Here is a 25,672-nt window from a genome sequence, read left to right on the forward strand (position 1 = left end):
GGGCTGGTATTTTAAGAAAAGTGTTACTGAAGAATCTGAGGTTCAGAGAAATAAAATGATTTGCCTAAGTCTGCACAGTTACACAATAAAGGGCAGTTCTCAAATTTCTCCTCTCTCTCTCTCTCTCTCTCTCTAACTTCATATTCACCCTGGAAAGTGACCTCGAGGACCCGCCAAGCTCACCAGGGAGCAGGACCCAGGGAGTCTCTGCACCAGAAGTGGACACGCCCGTCCAGTCACCCGCATCCCCGCGGGGAGTGTCCGGGCCTCGCGCGTCCCCGTCTGTCTCGGGCCCAGGCCCGGGGACTCGCGCTGGGCGGGGCGGGGACGCGAGAACCACGAGGAGCCGCGACCCGCCCCGGGTGACCGCGAAGACGGTCACGAGCACCAGCGCGGGCGCGTCACACAGAGACGGGAACAGGGGTTTTCTCTGAGAGAACGTGTGATGTCCCCCAAGGACACCTTCTGTTGGGGCAAATGTTTTCTTTCTAAAGATTTATTTATTTACACACGCAAGAACTGGGCAACCCGCCGCCCCGGGGAGGTTCATTACCGGCTCCAGCAGCCCCGGTGGTGTCGTCACGCTCTCCGCGCTCAGCCGTCGCCGCGCTCCGTCCGCTCGGCCACTCCAGCCCCTCCTCCGGCCTCGGCACCGCACCACACTGCGCTGCGCTGCGCCACGCCACGCACGCCACGCCACGCACGCCACGCCACGCACGCCACGCACGCCACGCCACGCACGCCACGCCACATGCGCGCCACGCCGTTTGGCCAAGTGCGCATGCACAGTGGGAGGGCGGCAAATCCTGAAGCTTCCCCCTACTTACCCCCACACCCCTTCAGATGCATGTTGTCATTCCACACCAACCACCAAAGCACCCACAACCCTCCACCAGTCCATTGTGGTTCCCCCCTTTTTCTCCCCCAACACCCCCTCTGATAACCTCAATTCTATAGTAGGATTTCTAGGGTTTGATTTAATTGTGTCCGTTCCTTTGTTTTGATGTTCCGTATATGAGTATAATCATCCAGTATTTGTCTTTCTCCAACTTACTTCACTTAGTGTAATCCCCTCCAGTTCCATCAGTTCCCTCCATGTTGTTGCAAATGGCATGACTTCATTTTTTTGTGGTAGTTGAACAGTATTTCATTGTGTAAATTTACCATAAATTCTTTATTCACCCATCAGTCCTCGGGAACTTAGACTACTTCCACAACTCAGCTGTTATAAACAGTGCCACAATTAGCATAGGAATTCATCTATCTCTTTAAGTCAGTGTTTTTGCATTTTGGGAAATGGATACTTAGGAATGGAATTGCCAGACCATATGAAGATATATTTTACTTTTTTGAGAAACCTCCATACTGTTCCCATAAAGGCTGAACCAGTGTACAGTCCCATGAACAGTATATGAGGGTTTCTTTTTCTCCTCACCAATATTGTTGTTTCTGATATTTTTGTTATGGGCCATTCTCACAGGTGTGAGGTGGGTGATATCTTGCCAAAGCAATCCAAACCAAAAAGAACAGAAGAATTACACTACTAGACTTCAGACTATACCACAAAGCTATAGTAATAAAAATAGTATGGTAACTGAATAAAACAGACAAGTAGACCACTGGAATACAATTAAACACCCAGAAATAAACCCATGCTTATACAGACAAGTAATCTTCAACAAAAGAGCCAAGACTATATATACATTGGGAAAAGGAAAGTCCCTTCAATAAATGACACTGGGAAAAGTGGACAACCAAATGCACAAAAATTAAATGGACCACTGTTTCACACCATACACAAAAATAAACTCAAAATGTATTAAAGACATGAATGTAAGACCTTAAGTCATAAAGTACATAGAAGAAAAACATAGACAAAACACTCCACAACATTGGCTTCAAGGATGTTTTGGGGGACTTGACTCCAAAGCAGGGTAAACAAAAGCAAAATAAACAAATGGTCTCTCCGGTGGCACAGCGTTGAGCACTGGGTTGCGAAGCTGCCCGCAGTCTCTGCAGCGCCGGTTTATCCCCGGCTGCTCCCCGCCACGGAGGAGGGTCCCACATGGCGCGCAGACCTCTCCTGCCGCCCGCTGCTCCCTCAGCAGTGTCCTTCGGTCCTTCTGCCTGCTCTGCTCCCCGCTCTGGCTCTGGTGAATTCTCTCACCCTCCCACGCTTCTGACTGTACCCAGTGCTTGTATAAATAAATAAACAAATCTTTAAAAAAAAAAATAAAATACATCATTCATAGACTTAAAAATAAATAAATAAATAAATGGCAATATAACAAACTAAAAGCTTCTGCACAGTGCAGTTAAATATCGTTAAAATAAACTATCATTAAAATAAAAGATATCTACTGAGGGGAAGAAATTACATCACACATTCTACAAAGGATTGATTACCAAAATCTGCACAAAATCTACAAAGAACTCATACAACTTAGCAAAAAGAAAGCAAATAACCTAATCAAAAAATGGGCAGGAGAACAAAATAGACACTTCTCCAATTAAGACATACAGATGGCGAACAGACACAGGGGAAAAATGTGGAGGAGTGAGGGTGCCTAGTGGTGGGTGTGGTGTGGTAAAATATACCTAAAGAGGTGTAAACCTATACCTCTGAATCATAGACAGTGTTGTGAGCCAATGTTATCTCAGTGGAAAACAAAACATTGGTTTTTGTTCTCATTCAGTGAAATACAAAAATATGAGATAGCAAAAGAAGACATCAAAGGAAAAGAATATTCATTGTCACTTATCATCAGGAAAATGCAAATCAAAACTATAATAAAAAGTTCTTGGAATTATCATTGGATTACAATACCATATAGATTTTTTGAACAATTTTCCACACCTTGATATGAAGATGCCTCACCATACCCACTAACAAAATCCTAGAGCAAGTCTAAATAATTTGAGTCTATAAATATTTCTAAAACATTTTTGAGACACTATTTTCTCAGTACCTTCTATTGTATACTTAAAAAAGGAATTTTTATGAAATAAATTTAAGACAAAACAGTGCTACCTTGCCTAACAAAAGTAGTTATCTTGTCTTCATTTGATTACTTTCTAAATAGTGACCACTTTGGCAACAGCAATATTCATCTGCTTGAGAACAAATATTATCCACATGTATGAGCATGTATCTCAAACACATATTGCAGCATATCTCTGATGACTCACTTCATTTGTGTTTCACAAACATCTTAAAATGCTTCTGAGGTCCGTAGCTTCTGGGTGAGGCACCAAATACTAGCATTTGTCCTAAGCATTAATTTTGAAAAGAAATTTTACAAATTGCAAAAACATTTCCCTTTTGTATAGGAGTGAATAAATGATTTAACTTAATTTCACTTTTACTTTGATTTCAAATCCTTCTTACATGCTTTCATTAAATAACTTAATTTTATCCAAATGAGAACTAGTTCTTCTTACTCCATCTTTGTAACCCTCATAAGCATGTGTTCTTTTGTTAGGCCTACTCAGCCGCCTGGTCCTGAATATTTAACTGGAAAAGAATCTCCAGCATTTGTCATTAACTGTTAGTCTCTCTGCATCTGGTTTAGCTATGATCTTTGTATATTTATGTATAGTCTTTTAAGCAGACATTTTAAAAAGAAAAAAAAATGTAGGACAAACTAGGAAAAGAGAATGAGGGAAATTAAGCAAAAATCTTGTACTGTAGCAGAATTTTTATAGTGTCTGGTAAAAAAATTGGGTTTAAAATTAAATTGATAATTACAGAGTTTCTCTAAGCTAAAATATATTTTTAATGTTTCTATAACTTTTTGAGGGAACATTGATTTACAACACTGTATATAATTTAGGGATATAGGTTCACGCCTCATAAGCTATATGTTTCCACACCATGCCTACCACACATGTATACCCAGAATCCTCTGCCATAGACCACTGAGCCCCCTTCCCACTCATCCCCTCTCTAGCCTCTATTCTGCAGCCATATTTCTGGAGTTTGTTTTTATTAGTTTTGTCTGTTCCTTTTGTTTATTTCTCTGTATTTCATATATGAATCAAATCATCCAGTATTTGTCTTTCTTCTTCTTAGTTCCTTAGCATAATCCCCTCCAGTTCTATGCATGTTGTTCTGGCAAATTTTCATCTATTTTAAACTGAGTAATATTCATTGTACATGTATGCCACAACTTCTTTACCCACTCATCTATCCTTGGGCACTGAGGTTATTTCTATAACCAATGCAAATAGTGCTGTAGCGAACATAGGAGTGCAAATATCCCTTTGAATTAGTCTTTTTGTAATTCTTCTAGTGCATACCTAAGTAACTTCAGATAGATACCTAGGAATGTTGGATCAACCATCAGATCTGTTTTTAATATTTTGAGCAAACTCCATACTGTTTTCTATAAGGGCTAGCCCTGTCTGCATCCCACCAACATCCTCCCCAACACTTGTTCTGGTCTTATCAATATGGGTCATTCTCACAATGTAAGGTGGTAACCCATTGTGGTTTTGATTTACATATGATGAAAAGTGATGATGAACATTTTTTCATGTTCCTGCTGGTCATCTATATGTTTTCTTTGGAGAAGTGTCTATTTTATTGGATAATTTTTGTTGCTGAATTTTGTAGATCTTTGATATTAGTCCCCTTTGATATTAGAAAATACAAATATTTTCTTCCACTCAGTGGGGCATCTTTTTATTTTAATGATAGTTTATTTCACTGTGCAAACTTTTCAGTTGGGTGTCATCCCATTTGTTTATTTTTGCTTCTGTTTACCTTGCCGTTGGAGTCAATTCCCCAAATACATCCCTGAAGTCAATGTAGTAGAGTGTTCTGCTTATGTTTTCTTCTATGTATTTTTTATGATTTCAGATCTTACATCCACATCTCTATTCCATTTTGAGTTAACTTTTGTATGTGGTATGAGACAGTGGTCTAGTTTCATTTTTCTGCATGTGACTGTCCAGTTTTCCTAGTACCATTTGTTGAAGAAAGTTTCCTTTGGCTCCTTTGTCATAGATTAATTGTCCATATAAGTATGGGTTTATTTCTGTAGTCTCTAAAAAATGTATGTTAGAATTTAGTGTGATAGATAATATTTTGTTATTTTATAAAGAATATGGTAAGTTGGGCTACTTATCTACTTTGGGTTATCTTCCCTCCACATTCAATCTGATGTTAAGCAGACCACTTAGTAGTTTGTTTTGGAATCTTTATGGAGCAGATAAATTTAAAGATTTGGGGATTTGATCCATAGTAAATAAATAAGTAAAACTCCATGTCTTACCTACCTATGAAAGATGAAATAATTGAATTTCACAACTCTGAAATATTAAGACAAGAGTCAGTTTTCCTACTATGTAAAAAAATGAAAGGACATTATTCACCACATTATTCACCACTTCCTGAAAGCACAACAGGGAGTTAATTGAGTAATTATAACTAACTTAATCATAATGGAAATGAAAGTGCTATAGCTTATACTTATTAAAAATCTGAAAGGTTACAATTTGCTATAGAATTGAGTCAAAATTGAGAACTATCTATTAACCTAAAATATTCCATGTAATGGTAAAATTACAAGTACTTATGACAATTGAAACGAACAGTAGCATCATTCCAGAAATTAGCTTTTGCATTTTAAAAATTGCCACAGTATTACCCTTTGTCACAATAGTTGATAAATAATTTTAATGGATATGGCAATCCTTATTTCATATGATCATTATGAAGTTTACATGAGTAAATTCATATAAAGCATATGTCAAACACAACAGTTCACGTATGGAAAATCTTCAATAAATTATAAACTAACAATTAATTGCTACCTATTTCAAATTACCAAATAAGTAAATATCCAAATTGTGATGCAATCTTCCCATTGATGATGGCCTTGATCTTCCACTAGATAATCCATCCATTATTGGATAGCTCTAATGCTGAGAAAGGAAACTTGTATATTACATTCCAGCCTTCAACTTTTGCTGTCAATTTTGTTCATTGGACAACACAGACCAGCTTCCCTGTTTTCCACATGACAACTCTTCAAACATTTCTGTACAGCTACATCCTCTTCCTTCAGACCTATCCCTTGACAGTCATCTTTAGAAAACCGAAGCTGGAAATGACCACTGTAGTCCACCGTAGTATAATCAGGGCAGAGCTCAGATTTAATACTTTATTAGTACTACCTAGAGATTTTATACTTTATTATTATTCCACCCTTATTCCAGACACTATGTTGGAGGTCAAGTTTAAATATTATTACTGACATTTTGTGTTGCAAATGACAGAAACTTAATTAGCTTGAGTTAAAAGGGAATTTACTAGATTCTGTCAGGTTATTACAGTAGAATGACACTAAGAGATAAAGATGCACCTCAGCCACAGAAGCAACTGACCCAAGGAAACTAAAATTAGAAAGAAGCCTCTCCTGTTCCTGTCTATACAGATCAGATCCCTGTGTTGCCCCCATAGTGGAGACATGGCTACCTGCCAACCCAAGGTTTTACCTCTTAGACCCCAGACTTCCTAAAAGGGACTGTCTTACCATTCTCAGATCTGATTTTGGAATCCTCAGAAATAGATTCTCTTTCTTGGGTCAAGTGTCCACTTCTGGTCTTATCACCTACGTCATGTTGTACCTTAAGTGCTTATGTGGCTACCATTCTGTATAGGTAGAGAGTTAATTTCTAGAAAAGATGTGCTGGAAGGACAGCCCTGCCAGTGTTCACTGGAGAACACATTGTTTTAGTTTTCTTTTTTTTTTTTTTTTGAATAGCAATTAGTTTAACCCACTTTAACATTTATATTTAAACCTCAGTTTAGTCTCATGTCCTGTTCTATTCTTGTGATTATGACATCATTTTTACTAACTGAACTTCAGAACACCTTTGCAGCCTATATCCATTGCTTTTGTATTCTAATTATCCAGAGTCTGACTTTCACATCTTCGTGAGTGAATGATAAAGTGTACAGAGTTACAGATAGAACCTTGTTGCAGCCCATTAGAAATTTCTTTGGGGGTGAACATGGATCCATTAATCAATACCTTTTGGGTACAATCATTCAAACAACCACGATGTCTTAGAAGTGAATCTTTGTAGGAGCTCATGGATGTAAATGTCAGAGACACTGAGGTTAGAACACTCATCTCCTCATCCCACGGGCGAAAACTATTTGAGGAGCAATGTTCCTGCTGCACCAAAAGAATAAAAGCATTTCTTTTTTTTCTTTTTTTTAATTAATATTTTATTTTATATAATTCTTATATCATTTTTCATTTTTGCACAATGTCTGCATTTTCATTTTGGTTATATTCCCATACAATTGCACCCCCCCTTATTTTGACCCAAGTCCTTCCTCTCCCTGCCCCCCCCCATAGTGTGTCTCTGGTTTATAGTTGCTTGTTGATTTTGATTTTTACTTTGTATTAATTAGTCTTTTTCCTGGTCCCTTATTTAGGTTTTTAAATTCCTGCTCTGAGTGAGACCATCTGGTATTTTTCTTTTTCTTTCTGACTTATTTCGCTGAGCATGATCCCTTCTAGCTCCATCCATGTTGCTGCAAACTGCATGTGTTTATCTTTTTTGATTGCTGAGTAATATTCCATTGTGTATATGTACCACATCTCCTTGATCCAGTCATCTATTTTTGGGCATTTGGGTTGTTTCCATAGCTTAGCTATTGTAAATAGTGCTGCTATAAACATAGGCGTGCAGGTGCCCTTTGGAATTACTGTTTCTGTGTCATTTGGGTAAATACCTAGGAGTGGAATAGCTGGATCATATGGAAGCTCTATCTTTAGTAGGTCAAGTAATCTCCACACAGCTCTCCATAGTGGTTGGACCAGTTTGCACTCCCACCAGCAATGCAGGAGAGTTCCTTTTTCTCCACAACCTCACCAACATTTGTTGTTGCTAGTTTTTTAATATGTGCCATTCTCACTGGTGTAAGATGGTATCTCATTGTAGTTTTGATTTGCATTTCCCTGATTACAAGTGATGTTGAACATTTTTTCATATGCCTGTTGGCCATTTGCATTTCCTCTTTGAAGAAGTTTCTTTTTAGCTCTTCTGCCCATTTTTTCACTGGATTATTTTCTTTGTTTTTGTTGAGTCTCATCAGCTCTTTGTAGATTTTTGTGATCAGTCCTTTATCATTAGTGTTGTGTGCAAAAATTTTCTCCCAGTTGGTGGGATTTCTCTTTGTTTTGGTTATTGTCTCTTTTGCTGTGCAGAAGCTCTTTAATTTGATGTCATCCCAGCTGTTAATCTTTGCTTTCACTCTCACTGCTTTGGGCGATGTGTCTGTAAAGATGTCTTTGAGGTGCATGTCATGTAGTGTTTCACCTGTATTTCCTTCTTTGTATTTTCAGGTCTTATGTCTAGTTCTTTAATCCATTTTGAGTTGGTTTTTGTGCATGGTGTGAGGTAGTAGTCAAGCTTCATTCTTTTGCATGTAGCGACCCAGTTTTCCCAGCACCATTTATTGAACAAACTTTCTTTGCTCCAGTGCATATTCTTTGCTCCTTTGTCAAAGATTAGCTGACCATAAATCTGTGGGTTTATTTCTGGATTTTCTATTTGGTTCCATTGGTCCGTGTGTCTGTTCTTGGTCCAATACCATGCAGTTTTGATGATTATGGCTTTGTAGCATAAATTGAAGTCTGGGAGTGTGATGCCTCCATTCCCTTCTTTTTTTTCAGGAGAGCTTTGGCTATTCGGGTTTTTGGTGATTCCATAGGAATTTCATCAATAATTGTTCTATTTCTTTGAAGAATGTCATTGAAATTTTTATTGGAATAGCATTGAATCTGTAAATTGCTTTTGGTAGGATGGCCATTTTAATAATGCTAATTCTTCCAATCCATGAGCAGGGGATGTCTTTTTTTATTTCAAGATGGGCTTTTCTCATGGGCATGAAGTGGTGCCTCATTGTGGGTTTACCTTATTTTTTTTCTTCACTAAAGAGAAAGGCTTTTTTTAAAAAAGATTTATTTATTTATTTATACAAGCACTGGGTAAAGTCAGAAGTGCGGGAGGGTGAGAGAATTCACCACAGCCAGAGCGGAGAACAGAACAGGCAGACTGACGAAATACACGGCTGAGGGGAGCAGCGTGCCATGTGGGACCTTCGCCGGTGGCTGGGGATCGAACTGGTGCTGCAGAGCCTGCAGGCAGCTTCGCAGCCCAGCGCTCAACTGCTGGGCCACGAGGGGAGGCCCAAGAGAAAGGCATTTTTTAAAAATGAAATCCAAAGCAGAGGAAAAATAATTTTCCACCAATTTTCCCTTGGAAGCAAATTCACTTCCTGCTTATATTTCATTCCTTCACTGTTTTGTGTGCTCACTGAAAAAGACTCATTAGCCACCTCCTGTCTTCCCCCTCTTCTTTCTCACTGTCCCCCCACCCCCACTGCTTTTCTAGGCCTGCTAAGTTCTGGTAGCCAACAAGGGTAAAGCAGGTCCCCATAAGGAATTATTGACAATCCGCCCAGTAATGCCTAATGAAAACAGTGCAAGCAGTCACAGATGGCCTACTTGAATAAGTGCCGCAGACCAGCTTTCGGCAAAATGTTGGGTCAGAAGTCCTTGAAAGGAAAAGACGGCCTAGGTGCGGCGTAAAGGACTGAGGGGAAGGGGATGAGGCAGTGAGGAGACACTGACACTGGATGAGGTGCAAGTATCTTCTGCTGAGAGACTCAGCAGGTCTTATTTATTAATTTTTAGTAATCAGAAAAAAATGCATTATCATGTGTAAAGCAGAGACAATCAGAGTATTCTATTCCCATGGACTACTGGCTCCTACAGGTTTCAGCTAGACGGTAGCCTTCAAGGTTAATAGATAAAAAACCAAACCTAACACTAAAACTTATGATTTCAGCTAGACAATTACCTAAGACAGTGGATAGCCGCCAGTACATCCCTATCAGCTAAAGCTTAAGCAAGAAAAGCCGGGACCGGCTGCTACTCAGCTACCAGAACTTTTTCTACCTAGAAACTTCTTAACACAGTTAACTTCATTTAAAAACTTTCCTAAGAAACTTCTAAATAAAAAGGAACTTCTAAAAAAGCAAAAGAAGGACTTACTATAATAGTTGTGCTGGTTTGCTTGTCAGATATGTACAATAAATTGTCTCCCATTGTCAAGTGGGTCAAATTGTTTAATAACTAATTTCTAAACAGATAATTTTCCACGCCATCCACCCACAGTCTGCTGACACGTACAATCCACTGCCCAATATACTCTCTAATAAATTTTTCTCTCTCTATGACCAAGAACAAAAAGCAAAGGGATGCCAGATCTTCAGCCCCACGGTGTGAGGCCCTTTCTCTTTGCTGCTTGTCAGTATCCTATCTGGCTGGGGCAACAAGACCCCCTGCAGCAAATAAGCAAGAGCAGGACCCCTGTAAGAATCTCTCCAGGGAGGGAGAACAATGAATCAGTTTCTCAGCTACCTGGGGTTTCCTCATGCAGGCTTGTCTCCCACCAGCAACCCTATGACACCTTCATTATTGAGGAATCCCAACTCCAATCCTTCAGAGGAATGACATTTTAGGAGCCTTAAAAGGAGAAGCAGATGTTTCTCTAGTGAAGAAGGCAGAGAAAGATGGTCCAGGCAAAGGGACCAGCATATACTAAGGGACGAGAAGGCCTGGAAAAGAATGAACATTTAGGAAGCGTCTAGAGGTCAGCTAAATTAGAGGGTTCCCAGGTAGGGCATGGCAGGGCGTGATGGGAACACACTGGCCATGGATGGCCAGGTCAGGTCCAGATGTGAAAAGTGAAGGAATCCCTTTGTTACAGGAGGACGAGGGGTACCCCAGGACCTCCAAACCTGTCTGCTCTAAATAGGTTCTGCCACCCAGCACATCAAGACAAAACATGCTCCAGTGCATAAAAGCTTCAATGGAAAACAACTTTAATACAATTAGTGTGCAATAAAGAGAAGAAAAACAGGAAGAATACAGTTTCCAAACCAAGCACCAAAAGCTACCCATGCGCTTGTGGGTAAATGCCCAGCCAAACAGAGTTAGCTCAAAACAGGACCCGAGTCTAAGGCATTTCCTGGTGGGGGCCCATAGGAAAGGGGCAAAAGGGGCCAGGAAAGTCTAGAAGGAAAAGAGCAAAATCAGGGCCTCCCCGTGGCGCAGCGGGCTGAGCGCAGGGCTGTGAAACTGTCTGCAGCCTCTGCAGTGTGGGTTCGATTCTGGCAGGCCAGGGAGATACCCACATGGCGCGGCAGACTTCTCCTGCATCGCCCGCTGCTCCCCTCAGCAGTGTCTTTGGTCCGTCTGCCTGTTCTGCTCCCCACTCTGTCTCTGGTGAATTCTCTCACCCTCCCCTGCACCTGGCCTGTACCCCAGCTCTTGCATAAAAATAAAATAAAAAACTAAAAATAAATAAATAAATTAACTAATTAATAATTAAATAAATAAAAAGAAACAAGCAAAATCAAAATCAAAACCCAAATCAATATAAAGGCTGCCAGTGTCAGCCTCCCCACAGGTTTCTTCCCCACATCTCTGTCTCTTTCAATTTTCTCCTTCCATGTCCCCCAAGTTCCTGGTACAAGCCCCAGGCCAAGGAGCAAGTACAGCTTCTTCACATGTCTCTCTGCTCCACTGTCCCCTCCAGGTGCTGGTCTTGGTATCCCCTTCCTTCCTTCTCCTGCCTTCTCTTGCTCCCCGTCCCTGCTCAGCTCCACACTTCCATGACGGGGCAAGGAACCTGGAAACTCCCCTTTCCTGGGGATTGCCTTGTTACACCTTCAGCTCTAAAATCATTCCTGTGTATTGGCAGCAAGGTAGTTTCTCCCTGTTTGGATAATATTAAGTATTCACCTGCAGGAGGGTGGGGGAAGAACTTTCAACAATGCTTAAAGGAAACCCACACCTTGACCATTCACTCTGCTATCTGATGAGCACTAAATTCATTTCCATATGAACGCATGATGTGGAGATAAGACACAGAAACACGAATTACAAGAGACACAGCCGGCTCTTATTAAATTTCCCAGAAACAGTGTGTGCATTAGTCTAAAGCACCTGGAACCTAATGCAAGAGAGATTTACAGGGAGCAGCTGTACAGAGATGGACTAACCCCAGAAATAGGTTTGGCTCTGAGCTGATGTTTTCTTTTCCTCTCTGAATGGAACAAGATAAGACACATTACTTACAAAATGTAACCATTTCTGGCAGTTTTACCTCTGATTTGCCCCCCTACCTCCACCCCCACCCCAAGTGCTGCCAGGCACAGAGACTGGTTCTGAACACAAACCCCAAAGTTCACTATTAGCCGCCTGGGGCCTCTTCAGCTCAAGCCCCAGTGACAATTGCGGGTGAATTGTGCAAATCCGGGGAAAATGCCAGTTCCTGATCCTCTCAGGCTTGGCTCTGTTTTCTGTCAATCCAGCTTTGCACGATGAATTGATGAATTTCCCATATGGCCTAAGGCACCACTGGGCTTAATCCTAATGCATTTTTAACTTCCCCTTTTTTAACCAGGCGCCAAGGAGAAAAGATCAACTTGAAAAAATTCCCTGAACAGGCACCAAGGAAGCAAGAGGCATGAATGCCACTTTCTTTGAAAGGCTGAGGCACTGGGAGTAGAAGAGTTGTCATAAAATGCAGGCTAGAGCTCCAGACCCCCTGGGCTGTGACCGAGGCCAAGGCCAGTGTGGCACCCTCAGGACAGTTGTGACCTGCCTCTTTATGCTCCTGTGGAGAGTTCAGCAGGTGTGATGGGATTTTTTGGAGTTAGTGGGTTTGGAGTGCGGGGTCCTTGGGCTCACTCTGGGAAAGGTTTCACCAGAGCTCCCGTTTCAGCAATACGCGGTGAGTTTCCCAGGCAAGTTTCTCCGCGAGACAGAGACATCGGTTATATTTACAAAGCAGGTTTGTTAGGGAAAAGGACAGAAGAATAAAGGACACTTGCATAGACACAAGCAGGCAGGAAGAGCTGCCCTGAAAGGGACAGGTTTGCTAAGAGAGGCCTGCATGTTTGCAGGCAGGTGGCCTTGAGGAGAGCGGCCTCCGCTGAGGGAGGTCAATGAGGGGAAGTACAGGTCACGGGCAGGTAGGGAGCTGCTGCCCTGCAGAGGGAGAGAGTTGGTAAAAAGAAGCACCTGCATAGGCACAGGTGGGCAGAGGGATTGCTCCCTGAGCCTGTGCAGAGACTGCACTGATATAGTCTTCTCTTGTTTGGGAGGGGCTCACTCCTTGTGAGCCTTAGGTTAGTTGCTTATTTTTTTTTAAAGATCTATTTATTTATGCATACAAGAGCTGGGGTACAGGCCAGAGGTGTGGGGGGTGAGAGGATTCACCAGAGACAGAGTGGGGAGCAGAACAGGCAGACTGACTGAAATACACTGCTGAGGGGAGCAGCGGGCGAGTCAGGAGAGGTCTACTGTGCCATGTGGGTTGCTCCCTGGCTGGGGATGGAACTCGTCCTGCAGTGGCTGCGGATAGCTTCATAGGTTGCATCTTAACCCCTTGTGCCACCAGGGAGGCCCATTTGCTCATTTTGGATAACTATGTAGAATCTGAAAAGGACAGGAGATTCCACAATGGACTTGATCTCCATATCTTTACCCTTGAACCTTTGCTCTGGACACTCCCTACAGCAGCTTGATACCTGCTTGGATCTTATGCTTTGTAATCTGGGCTTTGGCACCTAAGGATCTTGGTTTCCATAGCTGTGTCAACAGCTATGCTAATCTCTTCTACCCCCACCTCCTGTGTGAGCCAGGTTGCTGGTCTTGTGGGGCCGCCTTTGCAGTTTTGCTATTCCTGTCCTCCATCAGGTGTATACCATGTGAACAGTCTTGTTCTGGAAAGAACAGACTTATTTTGCTGTAATCTTGCTGAGTGATCATGGGCAAGTCACTGAACCCCACATTTTCCTCCACTGTTCAACAGAGAGGTAGAGTGGCATGATCTCCAATATCCGCATGATGTTAAGATCCTATTATTTTACTAACAGCAACCTTATGCTTTCACATTGTGGTGGACATGGTGATGGGCCTCCCAGATGGTCCTTCTGTAACAGGGAGCTTCCCAGGGAAAGGGGAGGTGCCAGGTTCCCTGCCCTACCCAAGGGAGGGTATAGCTGAGCAGGGAAGAGAAGAAACTGAAGAGGAGACTGGAGAAGGAAGGAAGCAGGATGGAGAGCCAGAAGGAGACCTAGAGGAGGCACATGGAGTGAAGAGACATGTGAAGAAGCTGTGCTTGATGTTTGGTCCTAGACGGACTGAAACAGATGTGGGTGAGAGACCAATGGCAGCATTGATCTTGATTTTGATTTTGCACTTTTCCAGACTTGTCTGGCTGTTTCTGACCCTTTTCTATGGGTCCCCACCAGAAGGTGCTTTAGACTTGTGGCAGACTTTTGGGCCTCAGTGGCCCTGCTTTGGTTCAACCCTGTTTGGCTGGGCATTCACCCATGAGGGCATGGGTAACTTTAGGTGCTTGATTTGGAAACTATATTCTTTGTCTTTTCTGTACTGCACACTAATTGTATTAAAGTTACTTTCCATTAAAGGTCTTGTATGTTTTGTCTTGGTGTGGCAGACGGCAGAACGTATTTAGAATGGGCAGGTTTGGGGGTTCTGGGGTGTCCCTCTCTTGCCCTGTAACACTTCAGTGAAGACCTTATTGTCCAGAGTTGGAAAGCGTCACCAGGAAAAATTGCCTCAAATTGCATAAAACTATATACCAGAGTCAATGATGCTCCTCAGTTCCTCCTGAATAAGCAGCCTTCCTGCTAAGCCCCTTCATGGAGTCAGCTTCCGAGAAAGCCCAGCCTGTCAAGGTCACTCCATAGAGTTGTACAGTTTGAGCCTCTGACTGCACGTCCCCCCAGCCTTCCTCCCTCATTGTAGAGGAAATGATGTCTCAGATAATGACTTGCCAAGTTCATTCTATAAGCAGGGCTGGGACTAAGTCTTCAGTTTCCCACATCTCAACCAAGTCCTCCTCACTCACCTCAACTTAAACCACTTTTCTTTGCATATGGAGAGAGAGAGATGTGTAGACAGAGAGATAAATAGATTCATCCATCCATCTCCTCTGCGAGGAAGAATAATAAGCAAATGCATGCATTCATGAGCTCATTGCCTCTACTTTATATAAATAAACCATTGGCTTTTGTTTGAGGGAATTTTTATGTCCTTGAGAAGCCATATCACATAAAGACAATAAGCTGTGGCTCAGGAACCAGGAAAGGCTTCTTATTCTCAGATTCTCATTCTTGTGCTGCAAATATGCTGCCATTTGAGAGTAGGATTTTTTCAGAATCCAAGACTGATGGCTGGGGGATAAGAGTGGGGAAGGGTAATCATGTTATGAAATGATGGTTCCACAAAGATTGACGTCATTGGGGAAAGCAGTGTGAAGGAGAAATAGGAAATTTCTGTATACACACACACTATTTGTATATATTTATATACATATATTTATACATACACATTTATATATTTATTGTATATATGTATTTTTTAGCAATATCTTGTGGTCAAAATTATTTCATAAACATTTGATAATAATAATAACTCTCAATGGTTTCAGTTATTCTCACAAAGAGTGGATGACTTGAGGGGTGGGGGAGGGATGGGCAAGATACAGAGCATACTCACAGCACCTCATTGCAAAGCTAGTGTATTTTGAGTGCCACTCAGTGAGGTAGAGGTGATGAAACTTGTTGCACCAGGCATGTGTTTTTGAAAAACATGCTCTCTATGAAAAAGCCAAGGGACGGACATTCTTTAACCAAAGCACTGAACACTGTCTGCTACAGCACCTGTTTTCCTGTTTGGGTTAAATCACCCCAGGTGATTTAAGTCAGACCAGCTCCTTCATTTCATAGGTGAACAAAAACAGAAACCCTGAGAAGAAAACAGCTTTTGCAGGTCGGCCAAAGAGTGACTGATTTAACAAAAGCAAACAATTCCAAATTGGAAATACATACCTGGTCCGTGGTCTGGAGAGCATCCTCTTCTGTTTCAAGAGCCCAGGGTGCATGGGTGGGGAGGAGAGCAAAAGCCAGCTGCCACTAGACTCCCCGCCATCTGCACTGGCATCGGGACTGCCCCATGCAGGCTGCAGGCTCCAGCCAAGAGTTGCCTGCAGCATGGTCAGCAGGTTGTCCAAGGACGGTCATGGAAGTCACGTCCTAAGAAAGGAGCCAGAAAGCAAGAATTAAGCATTTCCAGTTTTATAACTAAATAGCATTCCAAGGTACTATCAACTATAAATCAAATGTGATGTTAAAAAGGAAAAGAAACGAATCACCTAAATGGAAATAACTGTCTCCTATCAAAATATCTTGCAATTAAATATCCATTTCTTCTCTAAGTTCTAATTTTCTCTTAGGAGAAGTCAATGTTTTTGCAGTGACAGTCCAAAGTCATGAGGAGAACAGTGTGAGGTTTTATCCCTGGCACTGAACATTTTAAAGGTATATGTTTTTAATAACGCTTTAAACTGAAATATATCTTATTTATAATCAAGTGCATGAAAATTGGTTTTTACGTTTTATAAACCTGATAACCACTGCCCCGCTGACCAAGACCAAGAGGACATTTCCTGCTCCCTAGAAGCTTCCTGGAGTGCTTGGATATCTAAATAACATTAAAATATTACGAAAATGGAAACCTCCACCATCCGGGTGGCTAGCTCATCCCAAACCTGGCATTTATCCTGAAGACAGGCCTCCTAAGACATTCAGGCACCCGAGCTCAGAACGCCCCACCCACTGCCTTCTCAAAACAGGACCATGCCTTGAGAACATCTTATTGACAAGGTAAAGGAAGGCTAAGGCCTAGGGTAAGGCAAAACTTTATTCTTTGCTCCCTCTAAGGAGCCATGTGGAATGGGGGATTGCCGCAGACCAGCTTTCAGCAAAATGTCAGGTCTGAAGTCCTTGAAAGGAAAAGACGGTCTAGGTGCGGCGAAAAGGACTGAGGGGAAGGGGATGAGGCAGTGAGGAGACACTGACACTGGATGAGGTGCAAGTATCTTCTGCCGAGAGACTCAGCAGGTTCTTTATACTTTTTTAGCAAGCCGTGAGATGACAATATCATGTGCATAGAAACAAAGCAGAAACAATCAGTGCATCCTTTTTTCCATAGACTTTTGGCCACTACGTGCTCTCAGTAAGAAGGCAACCTTCAAGGTTAATAAAAAACTAAGCCTTACACTAAAACTCATTGTTTCAGTTAAACAATAACCTAAGACAGTGGATAGCCGCCAGGACACCCCTATCAGCTAAAGCCTAAGCAAGAAAAGACTTTTCTTATTCGCATGGCCTTCAGCCAGGGGACCGGCTGCTACTCAACTATCAGAACTTTTTCTACCTAGAAACTCCTTAACTCAAATAGCTTCATTAAAAAACTTTCCCAAGAAGCTTCAAGAGAAGGCAAAAGAAGGACCTACTATAATTGTTGTGCTGGATTGCTTGTCAGGCATGTACAATAAATTGTCTCCCATTGTCAAGTGGGCCAAATTGTTTAATAACTAATTTCTAAACAGATAATTTTCCGTGCTGTTCACTTACAATATGCTGATACGTGTAATTTATTGCCTAATATACTTTCTGATAAATTTTTCTCTTTTTGTGACCAAGAACAACAAGCAAAGGGTTGTTAAATCTTCAGCCCCACGGTGTGAGGCCCTTTTTCTTAGCAAACCTTATCTGACTGGGCCAAAAAGGCCCCCTGCAGCCGGGGATGGTGAGAACCTGAGGTTTAAGGAAAACCCGGCGTTTGGGGATGACCTGATAGTTTGTCTTATAAGTTATGGTTTCCAATAAAGAATATTGAACTTAAAAGAGTGTTCATCAGTTTGTTTAATCGCCACTGGGTGGTAGAAACATACATCTTGAAGTTGAAAAACGATGCTTCTGGTGTGTTTAAGTCCCTAAACTGATGTTTGCAGGAAGTTTGCCTTTTCTTTCTTCTGGATTGTAGAATCAAGTGCCAGGTATCAACTTCCATTCCATTTTTTTTTCCCCAGTGGGAAATTTTCTTCAATTCTCAAGTCAGGATTTACTAATATTTGAAGCTGCTGTCACCTGATGATTTTGGAACGGATTTCCCCAACCTTCTTCATTCCAGTACACATTTCAAAATCCTTCATACTTAGAATCTTCACCCTGAAGATTTCTTCTGTGAGGGGTGTGAAATAGAAAGTTGCGGGCCTCCCTGGTGGTGCAGTGGGTGGAACACTGCACTGTGAAGCTGTCCGCAGCCTCTGCAGTGTGGGTTCGATTCCCGGCCGCCCAGGGAGAAACCCACATGGCACGGCAGACCTCTCCTGCCTCTCCCGCTGCTGCCCTCAGCAGTGTCTTCTGTCTGTCTGCCTGTTCTTCTCCCTGCTCTGTCTCTGGTGAATTCTTTCACCCTCCCATGCCTCTGACTACACTCCAGTTCTTATATAAATAAAAAAAATCTTTAAAAAGAAATAGAAAGTTGCCTATATTTTCCAAAATTCAAATCCTAGTTCATAAAAGGGCTTCAATCACTTTCCCCACCTCTCAAAAACACTGTCTCAATTCCTTCCCAGTGCACGTTCTAGTTAGGAACTGAACCAAACTATATTAAGGACAATTATAAATAAAAGACTTGAAACTGTGGATCAGAGGGAGGGATAGTGGAGGAAAGATAATTGTAAATAGATGCCATCATTCCTCATAGGGCCCAAATCAGCCTTTGGAACAAATAAGCCAATTTAATTCCTCTTGTTATCTCTCATAAGTAAGAATTTTGAGGAAATACCAAATGCCTAAGAGTTTAGGACATTTTTTTTCTTTTTCTCCAAGGGGGAGTTGGAGTTATGTGATTTCAGCAAGGTTGGAGGATGGTGTGTGAGGATAGCAAGAGGTTCCAGTGGAGCTCAGACTGAAGTCCAGCCCTTGCTATGCAACTAGTGGGCTCTGCTCATGCCTTGACACTTGTTTTGACAAGGTAAAACTTCTATTTACTTCTATAGAGATGGGTTTGCTTTCTGGCTTCAGGAAAAAAAGATTGTTATGTGTAGATGTCTAAAGCGAGAAATACCACCTTGGCCCAAAGATCTATTTATTGTCTCATTATTTGTACTCCCATTTTTACTACGTTTCTCTAATTATATAATGTAAATATCACACATTCATTGTGAACAACTCAAACCATTTATAAAATATGAAACTTTTGAAATATAAAAATATAATAAAAATTATCTTGTCATCTTACCATAATAATAAGCATTAATATTTTCGTGACATTTTTGCATGCATCTCTTTACATATCTATGTGTTTTTACATAAACAGCATTTAGCATAAATGATAATTTTCCTGGGATATCTTTCCACACCCATGTCAGCAGATTTATCCCCATCTCCATTTTCCCCAAGTAACACACGTATCTTAGCCAGAAAAAAACTTGAGGTTTTGCATGCAAATAGTTTATTTGGGTTCATTACCACGGGAACAGGAAACATAAAGCAGGGAGTGGAAGAAAAGTTGATACCAGGGTGCTTTACTGACCTGGGTACTGCCATGGGCAACTGGGGTTCAATCTCCCTGGGGCCCTCGAAGGAGCTAATTCTGTGGAATACAGAAAATTATCCACCGATGGAAGGAAAGATGGAGGGACCTATTAACTCGCTGATTTCTATCTCCCATAGATCGAGGGTCGCCACATGGGCTATTAATTCCCTCTCCTAGGTTGTACATGAGTGAGCAGGTGCCAGACCAGTGCAGCAGTCATCTCACAGAATGGCTTCAGAAAGGACCTGAGGCAGCAAGTGACACATAAGGTGCAACTGGACTAAGGTGGTGGAAGGTTATACCTGCATGAAACTGCTCACTATGAAACAATAAACTATAGCAGTAAAAAGGTGAACTGAAGGGATAGAAGACATGAGGACTGAGAAATGTCCCATACAGTCTACTCCTTACACCACTCAGATCTATTCACGCACTCTGTGGAGTCCAGTCAGTCACAGTCTTTGATGTGGTGGCCAGTGACAAGCTCTACAAAAGACTCTGTTAATGGACCAAGCCTCCACAGATGCATGTGGTCACAACACCATTATTAATGTGCTTTGTCTCTTTCCCACACAGTCATTCCAGATTCCCCTCTCCCTGGAGCAAACCTATATTCTTCATCCCTGCAGAGTGGGAGACTGAGTCCCTCACCCCCATCAGGACATGGTTGCTGCATGGCCCGTTTGTATTTCTATTTGGCAAGAAGCCCCAGTTCTCCAGAGTTTCTACATGTGCTCCTTTCTTACTCCATTGTGCAGCAGCAACCCTAGCTCCTCATAGTAATCAGGGTCAATTATTCTGAAAACGATCACAATAGAGTTCATTATGGCTCACTGGCTCAAGGAATATAAATGCTTAGGCAGTAGATATAACATCAAATCCAGCAGAACCTTGCTGGTACAAATATGCCTCCCAACCTCCCACCTCACGTCCCTGGAGAGCCTCTAATCTAATAGGGTGAAGGTGTGGGGTGAAAAGTATAAATTCCTCCAGTGCATCATTAGGAGTAATGGTGAGAGTGGCTGATCCTTCTTCACCTCTTAGTTGCAGGATCCATGCTTTCTCAATATTGGAACACAGATTATATATTGGCCATTACTTCAATGTGTATAGCACATGTTGAAAGCTGTCTTCCACCATCTCAGAGTGTTTTGCCCAAGATAAAATGTTAAAAGTTTTTAATGTCTCTCATCCTTCAATTATGCTGTCAACTTCCAGGTGACATGCTGTGTGGTAGAATCAGTGATTCCTGCAGACACGCTGCCAATGTCATACTTACTTCACCATAAAATGTGCCCCTTATCAGAGGCAATGTTATATAGGCTCTATGCTGGTGAATCAGGCAATCTGTTGGCTCTTGAAAGGAGATGCTGGCAGTCAGGGAAGGGAATCTTACATCCAGAATGGATGTCAATTCTTGAGAACAAATCACTCTCCATAACAGGGTAAACTGAGTGAAGAAATCCACCTGTTACCATGTAGCTGTCTGGTCTACTTAAGTGATGTTATCACAGCAAGAGCTTGACTGTGATTTCTTTGACTGGAAATCTGGGCATTCGTGAGTGACAGTGACTGATGAATCACCCATGATGAGAAGAAACTCATGCTACTGGACTCAGGTATGATTAAATCACCCTTGATCTCGATTTCTATGACTTTCAGGGACTGTTGAATAAGCCCTGGGGTGACCAACGAGAGAGGCTGAGTGTTATCCACACAAAGGGGACATGATCTGTGGTAGGTGCTCTCTGAGGTGAGAACTAACATGAGACACAAAGGTCTTAAACCCTGTGTCCACTCCCATGGACAAAAATGCCTCATTTCCTAACTTCCTTTGACGTTCATCTTCTCATCTTGCTCCTTCTCAGCACTGAATCATTCAGAAAGTCACAAACCACTGCCAGGAGTCTATTTTATAGCCATAACGGAGGGAGGTCAACATTGGGAGGTCAACATTGCCACCATTCAAATTAAGTCATCAGGGCACTGCCTGCAGCTCTTGCCACTCCTCACTGTCTCATTGGGTGTTCCTGGGTGAGGCTATTTAATGAAATTGTAGCCCTGGATATCCCATTACATCTCTAATCTTAATATCTTCCTCCTAAAACATATGTTCTTATAAATGGATGTCCTAACATGGGCTGATATAGACATTAATAATGATTTCTTGATTATACTTATGTAATGACCTATGGCTGATTTGATAGATATTGCTCATTTACAAAACCCTACTGTTTAACTAAAATTCAATATCCCCATTTTTTTTTTCGGCATAGGGATAAGAGGATTCAGCAGAGACAGAGTGGGAAGCAGAACAGGTAGATTTACTGAAATACACTGTTAAGGGGAGCATCTGGTGAGATAGGAGAAGTCTGCTGAGCCCTAGCAGGTTCAGCTCCCTGAGCTGGCCTAGATTCAGGCCTCAGTGGTGCAGCACTGAGACTTCACCCCTAGGACACCAGGGAGGCCCAACAAACCAAATTTGCATTACACCTACCATGTGTACTACCTCTGTTGTGTACTTGGGAAGATCCCAGGTCACCACTTATTTGGTTCCTGCTCTGTAAAACGCCCAGGTAGAATTCAGAACAGAGGCAGCAGACATGTGAAGGAATCAGGGCCTGAGGGGCCTGGGCAGTGAGTGGTTTGGCTAAAGGGTTTACACTAGTTGTAGATCTTCTGCATAGGCCATAGCAAGAAGGAGGCCAGCACTATGACAGAACTGGACGCAAAAGGAGTGAAAAAATTTGGGTGATACAAAACAAACTTTATTAGTATTTCTATAATGAACAAGAAACCCTGGAGGAAATAAAATGAAAAAAACGTGAAATCAATTAGGAAACAAAGATTTTTGAATTACAAGAGGAGGGCCAGGTGTCAGTGGGTGGAGGGATAGTAGAAGTTAAACGAGGACATGTGGCTAGAGAGGTGGGTGAGGAGAGGTTTGGGTCAGCGGTGCTTAGTCAGCACCAGAGGTGGGCAGGCAGGACAGGGGTCAGGGGATGGGACCCTGGAGGAATGGCATCAGGTGAGCACCCTCTGCATATGTTGTTCCAGAGCAACAGGAGAGCCCAGCAGGCCTGCTGGGTCAGACAGACAATGCCCAGGGTACTGTAGCTGTTCCTGGGCACTCTGAGCTCACTAAACCCCTACATAGCCTGAAACCCTCCAGATTCCAGCAGGATGTCCCCAGGCTGCTGAGCTAATACCAGCCCTGCTGGGGAAACCAGTCCAGGACCTGCAACCTGTGGGACAACCTGCTGGGCATAAGCACACACCACCTGTTTGTGGGGAGCCAGGCCCTAGCCAGGCCCCAGCAGGGCAGCTGGCAGTGGTGTGTTTACACCAGCCCCACCGCGGGAGACAGGTAGAGGCCAGGATGCTTCAGGAGCTGCCCAGTGTGGGCAGTTCACACCCCCCCTTCTGGGGAAGCCAAGACTGGCGCAGGATCCCAAAGACTTCTTTGAGGATTTTGAGATAAGAGGAGTGCTGCAGGAGGAACCAGACAATGACCAGGATGCTGCACCCCATGGGGACAGTGCTGAGCTCACTCCACCCCTGCTGGAACAGCCAGGCCCTGGCCAGGAGAATGCAGCCTACGCAAGAGCGTCCTGAGCTCGAACCACACCTGTGGGAGGAAGCCACCTCTGGCCAACATCCTGCAGGTTCAAGTGAGGGTGCGAAGGCAGCAGCAGCCCTGCCTGGGGAACCAGCCCCTGCAGGGATCCTGCAGCACAAGCAGAGACAACCCCGGTGTCTGCTTCTCTCCAATCAGCAACTTGGCTGGGCTCTGGCCTGTCCCATGGGCTGCAGGGGAGCCCGACTGTGCTCCTTGAGAAGCGGCTACAGATGCAAGAGGACAGGCCATCAGCCACACGCCAGATTGCCTCTTGCCTTTTCAAACAGACCACATGCTAGAGCCCTGAGCAGGGACCACCCTAAAATAGGGGGCCCTTGGGATTCTGTTCCTCAAATGAGGCAGTTGCAGATGCCAGGTGCTCGTGGTCCAAATCTAGCCCGTGTGGTCTCCTCCAAGGGCCACCTAACCCTACCCCGCCCAGCCGGGCCCATGCACCAGCCTGGGCCACTCACCCTCGGACGGCTCCTCCAGGGATTTCGGGTACTGCAGCCAGTTCCTTTGGACATGTGCCCCAATCTCAAAGTTGCAGGTGCACTTCAACCTGGGCTCTGTGCTGGGACAGATCCCACACTGGGCTGTGGGAGGACAGTCGGGGAATTGCACTCTCTGGATCTCTTCACCTTCCTGGACACAAAAGACCTCCTGGGAGTAAACAGACACACCTGCTGGGTAGCAACCAGCTGGGGCAAGAGGGAGCAGCCATGACGGTTTGGGTCCCACCACCAGCCAGTCTGGTTCTGGTGTAGACATGAGCAGACTCCTGGGTGGGCCAGACCCTCCTTCCTGGAGCACGCACACACTCACTCTCACCGCACGCACACCCGCACTCACAGGGGGAAGGGAGGGGTGGGGGCATCAGAGCCCTGGCGTGGTCTGACCTGTCCCCAGGGCCCCCCTAGTTACCTGAGGGGCAGTGCTGGTGCTGGCCCGAGGCGTACGCACAGGCTCCTCATGCCTTTCGGCAGAGTGTGACACGAGTTTCGTGGACCTTTTTTGGGTCCACTGCGGGGAGACCTGGGCAAACAGCAAGAAAACGTGGGGCCGGGTCCAGGCCCACCAGGCAAGTGAGCTGGGTCAGGTTTGGTTCAGAACCAACTGCCTGGGGACCAGGGTTCCGAGGTCATGTGTGCCCTGTCATCTCGTGGAGGTGATGTCACTTCCTGGGTCCCCTTCCCTGGACTTCCTGCTCAGACAGATGCCCCCCGCTCCCCCCCGCCCGCCACATGGCTACCTGGGCCACTTCCTGTTGGCCCTCCATACCAGGCTCATCTCACAACACTGACAGCAGCACAGCCTCCCAGAGACCTTGGATGGAGCCATGCAGCCAGGGACAACCTGGGGACCCAGGTCTCTGGCTGCTGACCTGGCTCATCCTCCCTGCCAGGGAGCAGGCCCTGCAGCATCGGCAACTCCAGGCTCCTGTCTCCCATGGGCCCAGAGGAGCTCCAGAGTGTGGAGCCTCTCCCTGGGGAGTGGGCCACTCCTCTCTGCTGCCCTTGGAGGGGAGGCTGGTGTCAGGCTCACAGCACTTGGAGGGTCCCACCCGGGGAAGGGCACCTGCACACGCCTCACCCAGGCCTGGCCAGCCCTGCTGGGGGCAGAGACATCTCCCACCCGGGGTGCCTGTCCTCCCACCCAGTGTACCTGTCAGCCCTGCTCCTCTCTGGCCGTGCCCTACAGGGCTTGCGGGCCCAGTCAAGGTGCCAGGGCCACAGACAGTGCACACCTGCCGGCCACAGATTTCTCAGGGCCCCCTCCCTGCTCACACACCTGCCCACCTGCCTGGAGGTTGTATTGACTTGGGACTGGGTTCTGACTGGGACGAGGCCACCCAAGGCAGGGGGTGTCCACTCCAACAGTGACTGATGCCAGCGAGGCCTCTTCTGTCTCCTTCCCTGTCCTCACTGGCTGACTCTCCCTTTCTCTTTCTGTATGTCCCTCTGATGTTCTCTCTACCCCTCCTGGTCTGTCCTCATCTCACTCTCTGTGTGTGTCCCTGTCCCTCTTGGCCTCTCTGTCCCTGCCCCATTCCTCTGTGTCCCTGTCTCAGTCTCTCTCTGATCCCCAGTGTGCAGAGGACCAGAGGGAGGGAGGGAGGAGCACAGGGGACTGAGGTGATGGTGCACGGGTGCCTTGGAGAAGGAAACTCTATGGGGACTACACCTGAGGGGGTGGGGGAAAACAAATAGTCTTTACAAGTGAAAAGTGAAGTTAAAAAATAAAAAAAAGAAGAATATAAAAAAAAATACAATCACGCCTGCAGAATCCTCATCCTGTCTGGTTTCTGCAGCAGTGGGGGTGTGAACTGTCCACACTGGGCAGTTCCTCAAGCATCCTGGCCTATACCTGTCTCCCGCAGTGGGGCTGTTTTGATCCTGTCTCCTGGAGACAGCATAAAATTGGGTTTTGTTTTTTGGTACAACCAGTCACTCTGTGTCTTTCTCTTTGGTGAGTTCAATTCATTTCCATGAAGGGTGATGACATGATGACTTTCTACTGTGCTTTTGTCTTTAGT

General features: G+C 44.2%; 1 long non-coding RNA gene across 1 annotated transcript; it reads right to left on the reverse strand.

Moving 5' to 3' along the window:
- Positions 1-15,157: 15,157 nt before the first annotated feature.
- Positions 15,158-23,897, reverse strand: LOC119253189 (uncharacterized). The gene is made up of 3 exons (XR_005127001.2): positions 23,610-23,897; positions 15,959-16,162; positions 15,158-15,301 (listed from the first exon to the last, which is right to left on the reverse strand). It is a non-coding gene; the product is annotated as an uncharacterized LOC119253189 (long non-coding RNA).
- Between the last annotated feature and the right edge of the window lie 1,775 nt (positions 23,898-25,672).

The sequence above is a fragment of the Talpa occidentalis genome, unplaced genomic scaffold (genome assembly GCF_014898055.3).
Source record: "Talpa occidentalis isolate TD23 unplaced genomic scaffold, MPIMG_talOcc4v2.1 talOcc4.2, whole genome shotgun sequence".
Classification (NCBI taxonomy): domain Eukaryota; kingdom Metazoa; phylum Chordata; class Mammalia; order Eulipotyphla; family Talpidae; genus Talpa; species Talpa occidentalis.